This window comes from Dermacentor variabilis, chromosome 5, assembly GCF_050947875.1.
Source record: "Dermacentor variabilis isolate Ectoservices chromosome 5, ASM5094787v1, whole genome shotgun sequence".
NCBI lineage: Eukaryota > Metazoa > Arthropoda > Arachnida > Ixodida > Ixodidae > Dermacentor > Dermacentor variabilis.
Genome location: NC_134572.1, coordinates 143603457 through 143614549, shown reverse-complemented (window position 1 = coordinate 143614549; position 11093 = coordinate 143603457). Strand labels below are relative to the sequence as shown.

The 11093-nt window shown below is 46.6% G+C and overlaps 1 pseudogene; it reads left to right on the top strand.

The window, feature by feature from the left end:
- Window positions 1-4896: 4896 nt before the first annotated feature.
- LOC142583786 (U2 spliceosomal RNA) lies at window positions 4897-5107 on the top strand (annotated as a pseudogene).
- The last annotated feature ends 5986 nt before the right edge of the window (window positions 5108-11093 follow it).

The following is an 11093-nucleotide window of genomic DNA, read 5'->3' as shown; positions in this document are numbered from 1 at the left end:
ACACACACACACACACACACACACACACACACACACACACACACACACACACACACACACACACACACACACACACACACACACACACACACACACACACACACACACACACACACACACACACACACACACACACACACACACACACACACACACACACACACACACACACACACACACACACACACACACACACACACACACACACACACACACACACACACACACACACACACACACACACACACACACACACACACACACACACACACACACACACACACACACACACACACACACACACACACACACACACACACACACACACACACACACACACACACACACACACACACACACACACACACACACACACACACACACACACACACACACACACACACACACACACACACACACACACACACACACACACACACACACACACACACACACACACACACACACACACACACACACACACACACACACACACACACACACACACACACACACACACACACACACACACACACACACACACACACACACACATATATATATATAATAGAGCAGCTCCACCTTTTGTGACGTCAAAGTACGGGCGGATTTTTATGGAGTCTAGTGGCGGCGAAGGACCCCCGGCACATACAGCGGAATGATGTGTTATTACAGAAGAACGCATACAGTGTACTCAAAGCTACACATATTCCGTTTCATAGATCAGGTGCAACGATGTGGAAGCTACGCACTTCGGTCGGCAAGATTTATCACTCCGTGCTATCCTCCTATGCTTAGCTGCGCGCCAGCGGCGTTTTTTCGCGTGAGAACGTATGGTGGGCTGCAAATAATAAAAAAACAATATGAAAAACAAGGGCAAGAAACTTGATGTTAAATACGTGTTAGCGGTCGTATAAGTACACGGTTTGTTTCTGAGGAATTCTTTTTCATTCAGAAGTGAGCCTACATAAACAACATTGTCACAAAAAATCGGTCAAAAAACACCGAACTATTTCTATGCGCACCTGCAAGAAGTATCTCTAGCCTCCACGGTGTTGCGCCTGACGAATAAAACAGAGTATGGTGACCCTGGCAGAAATGTTAGCGCGAAGTGACGTATCGTGACGCTACAATAACTCTAAGGCGTTCAGCATAGGCCGCTACAATACGACTAACCCTGAAGCGCTAATGAACCGAGCGCCACTTCTTCACGTAGCTTTTAAGCAGGCGTTTAGTTTAGCAAAACTACCCAACTTTCTATCGTAAGCCTCTTGTCATCATCATCATCATCATCATCATCATCATCATCATCATCATCATTATCATCATCATCAGCCTAGTTACGCCCACTGCAGGGCAAAGGCCTCTCCCGTACTTCTCCAACTACCCCGGTCATGTACTAATTGTGGCCATGTTGTCCCTGCAAACGTCTTAATTTCATCCGCCCACCTAACTTTCTGCCGCCCCCTGCCACGCTTCCCTTCCCTTGGAATCCAGTCTGTAACCCTTAATGACCATCGATTATCTTCCCTCCTCATTACATGTCCTGCCCATGCCCATTTCTTTTTCTTGATATCAACTAAGATGTCGTTTACCCGCGTTTGTTGCCTCACCCAATCTGCTCTTTTCTTATCCCTTAACGTCACACCCATCATTCTTCTTTCCATAGCTCGTTGCGTCGTCCTCAATTTCAGCAGAACCCTTTTCGTAAGCCTCCAGGTTTCTGCCCCATATGTGAGTACTGGTAACACACAGCTGTTATACACTTTCCTTTTGAGGGATAGTGGCAACCTGCTGTTCATGATTTGAGAATGCCTGCCAAACGCACCCCAGCCCATTCTTATTCTTCTGGTTATTTCAATCTCATGATCCGGATCCGCGGTCACTACCTGCCCTAAGTAGATGTATTCCCTTACCACTTCCAGTGCTTCGCTACCTATCGTAAACTGTTGTTCTCTTCCGAGACTGTTAAACAACACTTTAGTTTTCTGCAGATTAATTTTCAGACCCACCCTTCTGCTTTGCCTCTCCAGGTCAGTGAGCATGCATTGCAATTGGTCTCCTGAGTTACTAAGCAAGGCAATATCATCAGCGAATCGCAAGTTGCTAAGGTATTCTCCATCAACTTTTATCCCCAATTCTTCCCACTCCAGGCCTCTGAATACCTCCTGTAAGCATGCTGTGAATAGCATTGGAGATATGGTATCTCCCTGTCTGACGCCTTTCTTTATAGGGATTTTGTTGCTTTCTTTGTGGAGGACTACTGTGGCTGTGGAGCCGCTATAGATATGTTCCAGTATTTTTAAATATGGCTCATCTACACCCTGATTCCGTTATGCCTCCATGACTGCTGAGGTTTCGACTGAATCAAACGCTTTCTCGTAATCAATGAAAGCTATATATAAGGGTTGGTTATATTCTGCACATCTCTCTATCACTTGATTGACAGTGTGAATATGGTCTATTGTTGAGTAGCCTTTACGGATTCCTGCCTGGTCCTTTGGTTGACAGAAGTCTAAGGTGTTCCTGATTCTATTTGCGATTACCTTAGTAAATACTTTGTAGGCAACGGACAGTAAGCTGATCGGTCTATAATTTTTCAAGTCTTTGGCGTCTCCTTTCTTATGGATTAGGATTATGTTAGCGTTCTTCCAAGATTCCGGTACGCTCGAGGTTATGAGGCATTGCGTATACAGGGTGGCCAGTTTCTCTAGAACAATCTGACCACCATCCTTCAACAAATCTGTTGTTACCTGATCCTCCCCAGCTGCCTTCCCCCTTTGCATAGCTCCTAAGGCTTTCTTTACTTCTTCTGGCGTTACCTGTGGGATTTCGAATTTCTCTAGGCTATTCTCTCTTCCACTATCGTCGTGGGTGCCACTGGTACTGTATAAATCTCTATAGAACTCCTCAGCCACTTGAACTATCTCATCCATATTAGTAACGATATTGCCGGCTTTGTCTCTTAACGCACACATCTGATTCTTGCCTATTCCTAGTTTCTTCTTCACTGTTTTTAGGCTTCCTCCGTTCCTGAGAGCCTGTTCAATTCTATCCATATTATAGTTTCTGATGTCCGCTGTCTTACGCTTGTTGATTAACTTAGAAAGTTCTGCCAGTTCTATTCTAGCTGTAGGGTTAGATGCTTTCATACATTGGCGTTTCTTGATCAGATCTTTCGTCTCCTGCGATAGCTTACTGGTTTCCTGTATAACGGCGTTACCACCGACTTCTATTGCGCACTCCTTAATGATGCCCATGAGATTGTCGTTCATTGCTGCAACACTAAGGTCCTCTTCCTGAGTTAAAGCCGAGTACCTGTTCTGTAGCTTGATCCGGAATTCCTCTAGTTTCCCTCTTACCGCTAACTCATTGATTGGCTTCTTGTGTACCAGTTTCTTCCGTTCCCTCCTCAAGTCTAGGCTAATTCGAGTTCTTACCATCCTATGGTCGCTGCAGCGTACCTTGCCGAGCACGTCTACATCTTGTATGATGCCAGGGTTCGCGCAGAGTATGAAGTCGATTTCATTTCTAGTCTCACCATTCGGGCTCCTCCACGTCCACTTTCGACTAACCCGCTTGCGGAAAAAGGTGTTCATTATCCGCATATTATTCTGTTCTGCAAACTCTACTAATAATTCTCCTCTGCTATTCCTAGAGCCTATGCCATATTCCCCCACTGACTTGTCTCCAGCCTGCTTCTTGCCTACCCTGGCATTGAAGTCGCCCATCAGTATAGTGTATTTTGTTTTGACTTTACCCATCGCCGATTCCACGTCTTCATAAAAGCTTTCGACTTCCTGGTCATCATGACTGCATGTAGGGGCATAGACTTGTACCACCTTCAATTTGTACCTCTTATTAAGTTTCACAACAAGACCTGCCACCCTCGCGTTAATGCTATATAATTCCTGTATGTTACCAGCTATTTCCTTATTAATCAGGAATCCGACTCCTAGTTCTCGTCTCTCTGCTAAGCCCCGGTAACACCGTACATGCACGCTTTTTAGCACTGTATATGCTTCTTTTGTCCTCCTAACCTCACTGAGCCCTATTATATCCCATTTACTACCCTCTAATTCCTCCAATAACACTGCTAGACTCGGCTCACTAGATAGCGTTCTAACGTTAAACGTTGCCAGGTTCAGATTCCAATGGCGGCCTGTCCGGAGCCAGGTATTCTTAGCACCCTCTGCAGCGTCACAGATCTGACCGCCGCCGTGGTCAGTTGCTTCGCGGCTGCTGGGGACTGAGGGCCGGGGTTTGATTGTTGTATTCATATAGGAGGTTGTGGCCAAGTACTGAACCAGGGTGGCCAATCCTGCTCTGGTGAGAGAGTGCGTTACCGGTTCTGGTCACCGGGATCAGGCCGCACTCCAGGCCTGTTTGTGCAATTTTCTCAACACACGTTTTTCTTTTTGTATTTTCCGGTGGAGAATTGCGCGGCACCGGGATTTGAATCACGGTCCTCTTGCACTGGAGACGGATACTCTACCGTCCCCGCAGGAGTTAAATTAAAGATTGGATTATGGGGTTTTGCGTGACAAAACCACTTTCTGATTATGCACGCCGTAGTGGAGGACTCCGAAAATTTCGACCACCTGGGGTTCTTTAACGTGCACCAAATTCTAAGTACACGGGTGTTTTCGCATTTCGCCCCCATCGAAATGCGGCCGCCCTGGCCGGGGTCTGATCCCGCGACCTCGTGCTCAGCAGTCTAACACCATAACCACTGAGCAACCACGGCGGGTCCCGCAGGAGTTGTACGCCTCATTTAACCTACAGTGGTGCCCTATTTGATCAGTCAAGGTGGGCCAATCTGAGCTCGGTTATACCGCATGGATGGCACTCGGCGAGAGAACCTGGTATTTATGACTTGCACATGTGTGGCCACACATCGCTTCTCGGCCTTTCGGCTAAGATCAAGTGTAGTATCTGTTCCTAAGCCTCTTGTGCACACTGGCAATGGATTCTTTCCGAAGCGATTAGGTAAATAACGAATTGCGACTTGAAAACAACTCCACTTTTTTGAAGAAAAATTTGGTGTTAGCGTGTTAGGCAGTGTTCTGCGCTGACGACAAACACACAGATGCAACGTCATTTTTTATCCATAAGAACGTATTCTGACAGAAGTAAATCGAATTGTGCTTTGGGCTAAACATTATACTAGTTTTTCTGCAGTGATACTAATTTCTCAAACTACAAGCCGTCATGAAGATTTCAGTTGCATATTAGAAACAGAGTATAATTTACATTGATTGCTCTAAAAAGTAAGCCGCGACATTAACAAACAGATGAAGTACTACAGATGATAACGACTCCACAAGATGCAAATATGGCTCTGTGCTGTTGTGGCAGGTAGGGGAATACCAAGCGCACGTAGAAATCATAAAAAAATAACATACGCAGCAGTTCTATGTTATTGGTGTATACCAGTGGGTTACGGGCTGCTTCCACAATGTAGAAGAGGAGGAGGAAAGAGAGACGGTAGGGATGCTCACGAGAAACGCTTCTGGTTGACTACCCTACTCTGGAAGACCGGAAAGAGAGAATAGAGAGATGAAATAGAGAGAGGTGGGGGGAGGTAAGACGTGGTGAGCTCGCGAAAACACGCAGAGGGCCTAAGCAAGTCAAAGGTGTTCGCATAATCCGGTCGTCCTCAAGAAAGACAAAAGTGACTTCACAGCTTTGCGCGCCGACGAGCGACGGGGACGGTGCAGCAGAGGCGACACGTGGCGATATAGTTGGAGGAACGTGTAAGAACACTGAAGCGCTCCATCCCTAATTACCACGGCTGTAGCGATGGCGTGAAGACTGCTCTGAACCGTGCCTGAATGATCAAGAAAAAAAGAATTAAAATAAGGCTGATTTGTTTGTTTCTCCACAAAGGCCTCTGGCGCCCGTCACAAAAGCAAGCTACAAATTAGGCAACTTGCAGCTGTTATACTAATACATCAGCACCTACAAATGTTCGAAGTATCGCTGTACGCAAGCACAAACAATCGCAAACTATATTAAAACGTTGCCGAGTAAAATTAATGGGGTCGTTAATCCACAGCTAAATTATCAAAAAAAATAAAAGCTACAAATCCAGGCAACAAAGGCGCGTGCTAGCTACCATTAAAAATGAACAGCACTAATTAGGCAACGTGCGTTCATTTGACTGCGTCGTACATTATTGACACAGACGGCCAGAGAAGAGTGAGAGAGAGCGCGATAGAGAGGGAGAGAAAGTGAGGGAGACATCGGGGTCGAAGCCATCATTGCTCCAGCTTTTCCCCGTGGCCCAGTGTTTGTAATACAAGATTGTAATAAACAGCAGGAACTCAGAAACACTCCCAACAGCTCATTTATCTTCCATGGGAAAATCAATAGAAAGTTGGAAGCAAGTTTGCATCTTTGGTCGCAACAGCACAGTCTATATCGGTAATAGAAGGAATAAACAAACTATAGGCTTTTTTGTGTGTTCGAATCGCTGTACTGGCAATTAGTCTCCGTGTTTGCATTATCCAAAGGACAGCGCACATCGTGAAATGCAAGAACGTTGCTGTTTAGGCTGGAGGCACGACCCCAAACGTGCACTTATGTCTATTAATTCAGTCTACCGAGAGCCTATGTAGTACATTCAAAGCAGTTCACGCCATTCCCGATGAAAGAACAGCAGCTTTAGACACGTAATTGTGCGATGGACGCAAACAGACAAAGGCACGCACTTCAGAAGACCGTTCCCCATGAGCGACGCTGTCGCTGCTGCGTGACGATAACGCGCACATCATGACAATTACTATTCGCCGAGCGCTAAAAGGGCATGCGCACTTTTGAGTGCGTCACAGTACGCTTCAGATGGTTCACCCAGAAGGAACAAGCCAAGAGCGACGGCACTAGAGAATACCTATAACAAAGTAGTGCACACAAGGCACAACCAGCCATCGTATTTGTTCCTTTCTGCGGAGCGCCGTGGAATCATTCCAGATGACGCAACGCAAGGACAAGCGGCTAACTCACTGGCGCACACCGGGCTGGCCGCCTATGCTCTATTGCACGGTCAAGTTCAAGCCTTCAAGCAGACCGACAGTCTCGTTGCAACTCATCAATGGTTGCCATAACGTACGATCTCATGGGATGATCTCCGCTTATAGTTTCTTCCCTTAATATTGAGTCTTTCTGCTTCGGAGAACGCGGTGGTCGGGCGGTTCCCAGATCGGTTGACGAGGGAGGCTGAGACAACTATAAAGAAGACGCTGCGCCGAACTTCGACTGATTTTGTTTGGCATGATTGTTTGCTCATGAGGAATTGAGCTAGTTTTCTGTGGATTAGTACTGGCTGACTGATTACATACCTTACTGAAGAGAGCAATAACGTTCCCTCCCTCTGTCCGCCGGCTTTGAGGTGTGTTTCCGTTGCACCTACCCCCCCCCCCCCCCCCCCCTGGTAAAGACGTTCGGCCTTGTGAATTGCGCCAGAGAGAGGGGAGAAGCGGAATCTTGCTGATCAAACCTGAAACGAAGAGACCGTTGGTATGACCAACATGCCGCAGCGGAAGTTAGGTGGTGTGTTGGAAAAAGAACTTTGAAGCTAACACAGCAGCTGATTGAAGGAAGCAGCATGGGCTTATTCTGGATTTGTCCGCGTTGCTTATTCTACTACCAGAAAAACAAAAAGAAAGAAGGAAAGTAACACAAGAAAGGGAAAAGTTAGACCGAAAAGAGATCTTGCACTGAGTGCTTTCTTAGAGATGAGCTGTTCGCCTACCAGTGCCGGTGATGTTTGTTCCACAAACCATTTGCGAAAACGAGACAACCTATCAACTATTGTATGGTCGTGTATATATTAGCAACCAATATCGATAACTCTCCTGTCCGGCGAGCAAACACACAAGCACACCCGCCTCCGACGGGGAGGGTGCCGTGGCGAACCACTACCCCGGGTGCCGCTGACCTTAGAAAGGGCATTGCTTGTAACAGAGACACCACAGCATCGTAAAACTGGCGTTCGTTCGGAAATACTGCCTTGACCATAACAGTAACAGTGTACTGCAACAGCGCCGCCCGTAAGCATGCATGCAACCCAGGTTTCGCAGTGAGTTGTTGTGCAGAGGAGCAGCGCTAATGCGCTACGCACAGACACAAAGAAGGAAATCGAGCAGCTGAAAAAACGGGACGCAGTGAAAACGACTAGTATGGTGCTGGGTAACAACCAGATTTTATTGCATATCGACTGCATTATATGGGAAAGAGGATTTTCACAGAGGTCATAAAAGAACCATTTCCTCCTGGGCCACTCTTTGCGGCAGGCTGTCACGTCCGCATTTGATAAATAACGATTTCCTCTGCAATGCAGAGACGTAGAAGACTTGCTAACACAAGAATCAGCGTGTTGGAATACGAGAAAATTTTAGCTAATCTCACGGGCTCGTTGTTCCCTGTAGCTCCTACAAGAACGAGCCGTTTTCTTGAAGTAGTCCATAAACACATTTTTTCTCATTGTTATGCCGAATGACTGGTAAATGAGACCTTAAGCCAGTGCGCATGCTCCCGTAGATGATTCTTAATAGCTCTACCCGTTTAGCCAATGTGACAGTGCCCACATGAAGATGGTATCCTATGAACAACCAAGCAATTGCAATATACGAAGTATCGCATATGTTTCTTTTTGTATTCCCGTTTTCTCGTATTTCTTTTCTACTGCACGAAAAGAAAGTGACAGGTAACTGCATGCACTAAACAATGCTTTCACTCCGAATTTCCCTGCCAGAAGTTACCTTGAGTGACTTATTATTTTTCTTAGCCACTTTGATTTCAAATCTTAACGCAGTAATTTATAGATCCTCCGCATTAGTAACCTTCATGTGCGATGATGTGCGAAAAAGAGGTGCAGCGGTGGCGTAGAGGTAGAACACCGGCCTCGCGTGCAACTAGAAATGACTAGACTAGAAATGAAATAGACTTCATACTCTGCGCTAACCCTAGCATCGTACAAGATGTGGACGTGCTCAGCAAGGGGCGCTGCAGTGACCATAGGATGGTAAAAACTCGAATTAGCCTAGACCTGAGGAGGGAACGGAAGAAACTGGTACATAAGAAGCCGATTAATGAGTTAGTGGTAAGAGGGAAAATAGAGGAATTCCAGATCAAGCTGCAGAACAGGTATTCGGCTTTAAGTCAGGAAGAGGACCTTATTGTTGAAGCAATAAGCGACAATCTTGTGGGCATCATTAAGGAGTGTGCAATAGAAGTCGGTGGTTACTCCGTTAGACAGGATGCCAGTAAGCTATCGCAGGAGACGGAAGATCTTATCAAGAAACGCCAACGTATGAAAGCCTCTAACCCTACAGCTAGAATAGAACTGGCAGAACTTTCGAAGTTAATCAACAAGCGTAAGACAGCTCACATAAGGAAGTATAATATGTATAGAATTAAACATGCTCTCAGGAACGGAGGAAGTCTAAAAGCAGTGAAGAAGAAACTAGGAATTGGCAAGAATCAGATTTATGCGTTAAGAGACACAGCCGGCAATATCATTATTAATATGGATGAGATAGTTCAAGTGGCTGAGGAGTTCTACAGAGATTTATACAGTACCAGTGGCACCCACGACGATAATGAAAGAGAGAATAGTCTAGAGGAATTCGAAATCCCACAGGTAACGTCGGAAGAAGTAAAGAAAGCCTTGGGAGCTATGCAAAGGGGGAAGGCAGCAGGGAACGATCAGGCAACAGCAGATTTGTTGAAGGATGGTGGACAGATTGTTCTAGAGAAACTGGCCACCCTGTATACGCAATGCCTCATGACCTCTAGCGTACCGGAATCTTGGAAGTACGCTAACATAATCCTGATCCATAAGAAAGGGGACGCCAAAGACTTGAAAATTATAGACCGATCAGCTTACTGTCAGTTGCCTACAAACTACTTACTAAGGTAATCGCAAATAGAATTAGGGACACCTTAGACTTCTGTCAACCAAAGGACCAGGCAGGATTCCGTAAAGACTACTCTAGAATAGACCATATTCAAACTTTACGCCGCAGAAAGTAGACGCGCAGAGACTGGCTGCAGCCAGTCACCGTCCTGTCTAGGAAACAAAGCTGGGCCGACGCGCACCGGGTGCGCCAGCCGGCACGAGCCCTGCCCTGCCTGGGCGCGACAGATCCTGAGCGACCGTGCCTTCGTCACGTCGGCCGGGGCATCGGTGACGCCAGACACCAGCAACGACTGAAGACGACCATATTACAACGACGGACCACAGACCGGGGGACGCCGATACCCGCCTCGAACAGAACCGGTACTGTAAGCGCCCCTACTATAGAGTATAGACGATCGCCCCACAGACGTCAGTAAACGCGGTAGTCCGAGCGGAAAGCTTAGCAAGGGAGGACGCATTCCGTGTGTAATAAGCGTTGAATCTTACTGTGTGTTCCTGTTGCTAAAATAGCCTGTTGAATGAATGTTACGTGTGTGCTGCATCTTGCGTTAGTGTGTTCCTTCTGCCCGCTCAAGCTAGCGTACCAGGCGTTAAAGTATGCGCGACACAAGTACTCGCCTACAGGGCAGAAACCTGGAGGCTTACGAAAAGGGTTCTACTTAAATTGAGGACGACGCAACGAGCTATGGAAAGAAGAATGATGGGTGTAACGTTGAGGGATAAGAAAATAGCAGATTGGGTGAAGGAACAAGCGCGAGTTAATGACGTCGTGGTTGAAATCAAGAAAAAGAAATGGGCATGGGCAGGACATGTAATGAGGAGGGAAGATAACCGATGTCATTAAGGGTTACGGACTGGATTCCAAGGGAAGGGAAGCGTAGCAGGGGGTGGCAGAAAGTTAGGTGGGCGGATGAGATTAAGAAGTTTGCAGGGACGACATGGCCACAATTAGTACATGACCGGGGTTGTTGGAGAAGTATGGGAGAGGCCTTTGCCCTGCAGTGGCCGTAACCAAGTGATGATGATGATGATGATGATGATGATCAAAAAGAAGTTGGAAAACGATTTACCGCTGCAGCAAGCTAGTAGGGCGATTTATAGGATAAAATCCTGGCTGTGAAGTAGAACGCCTGTCTTGACAGAAATGACGCCCTCGGTACAGAGTGCGCAC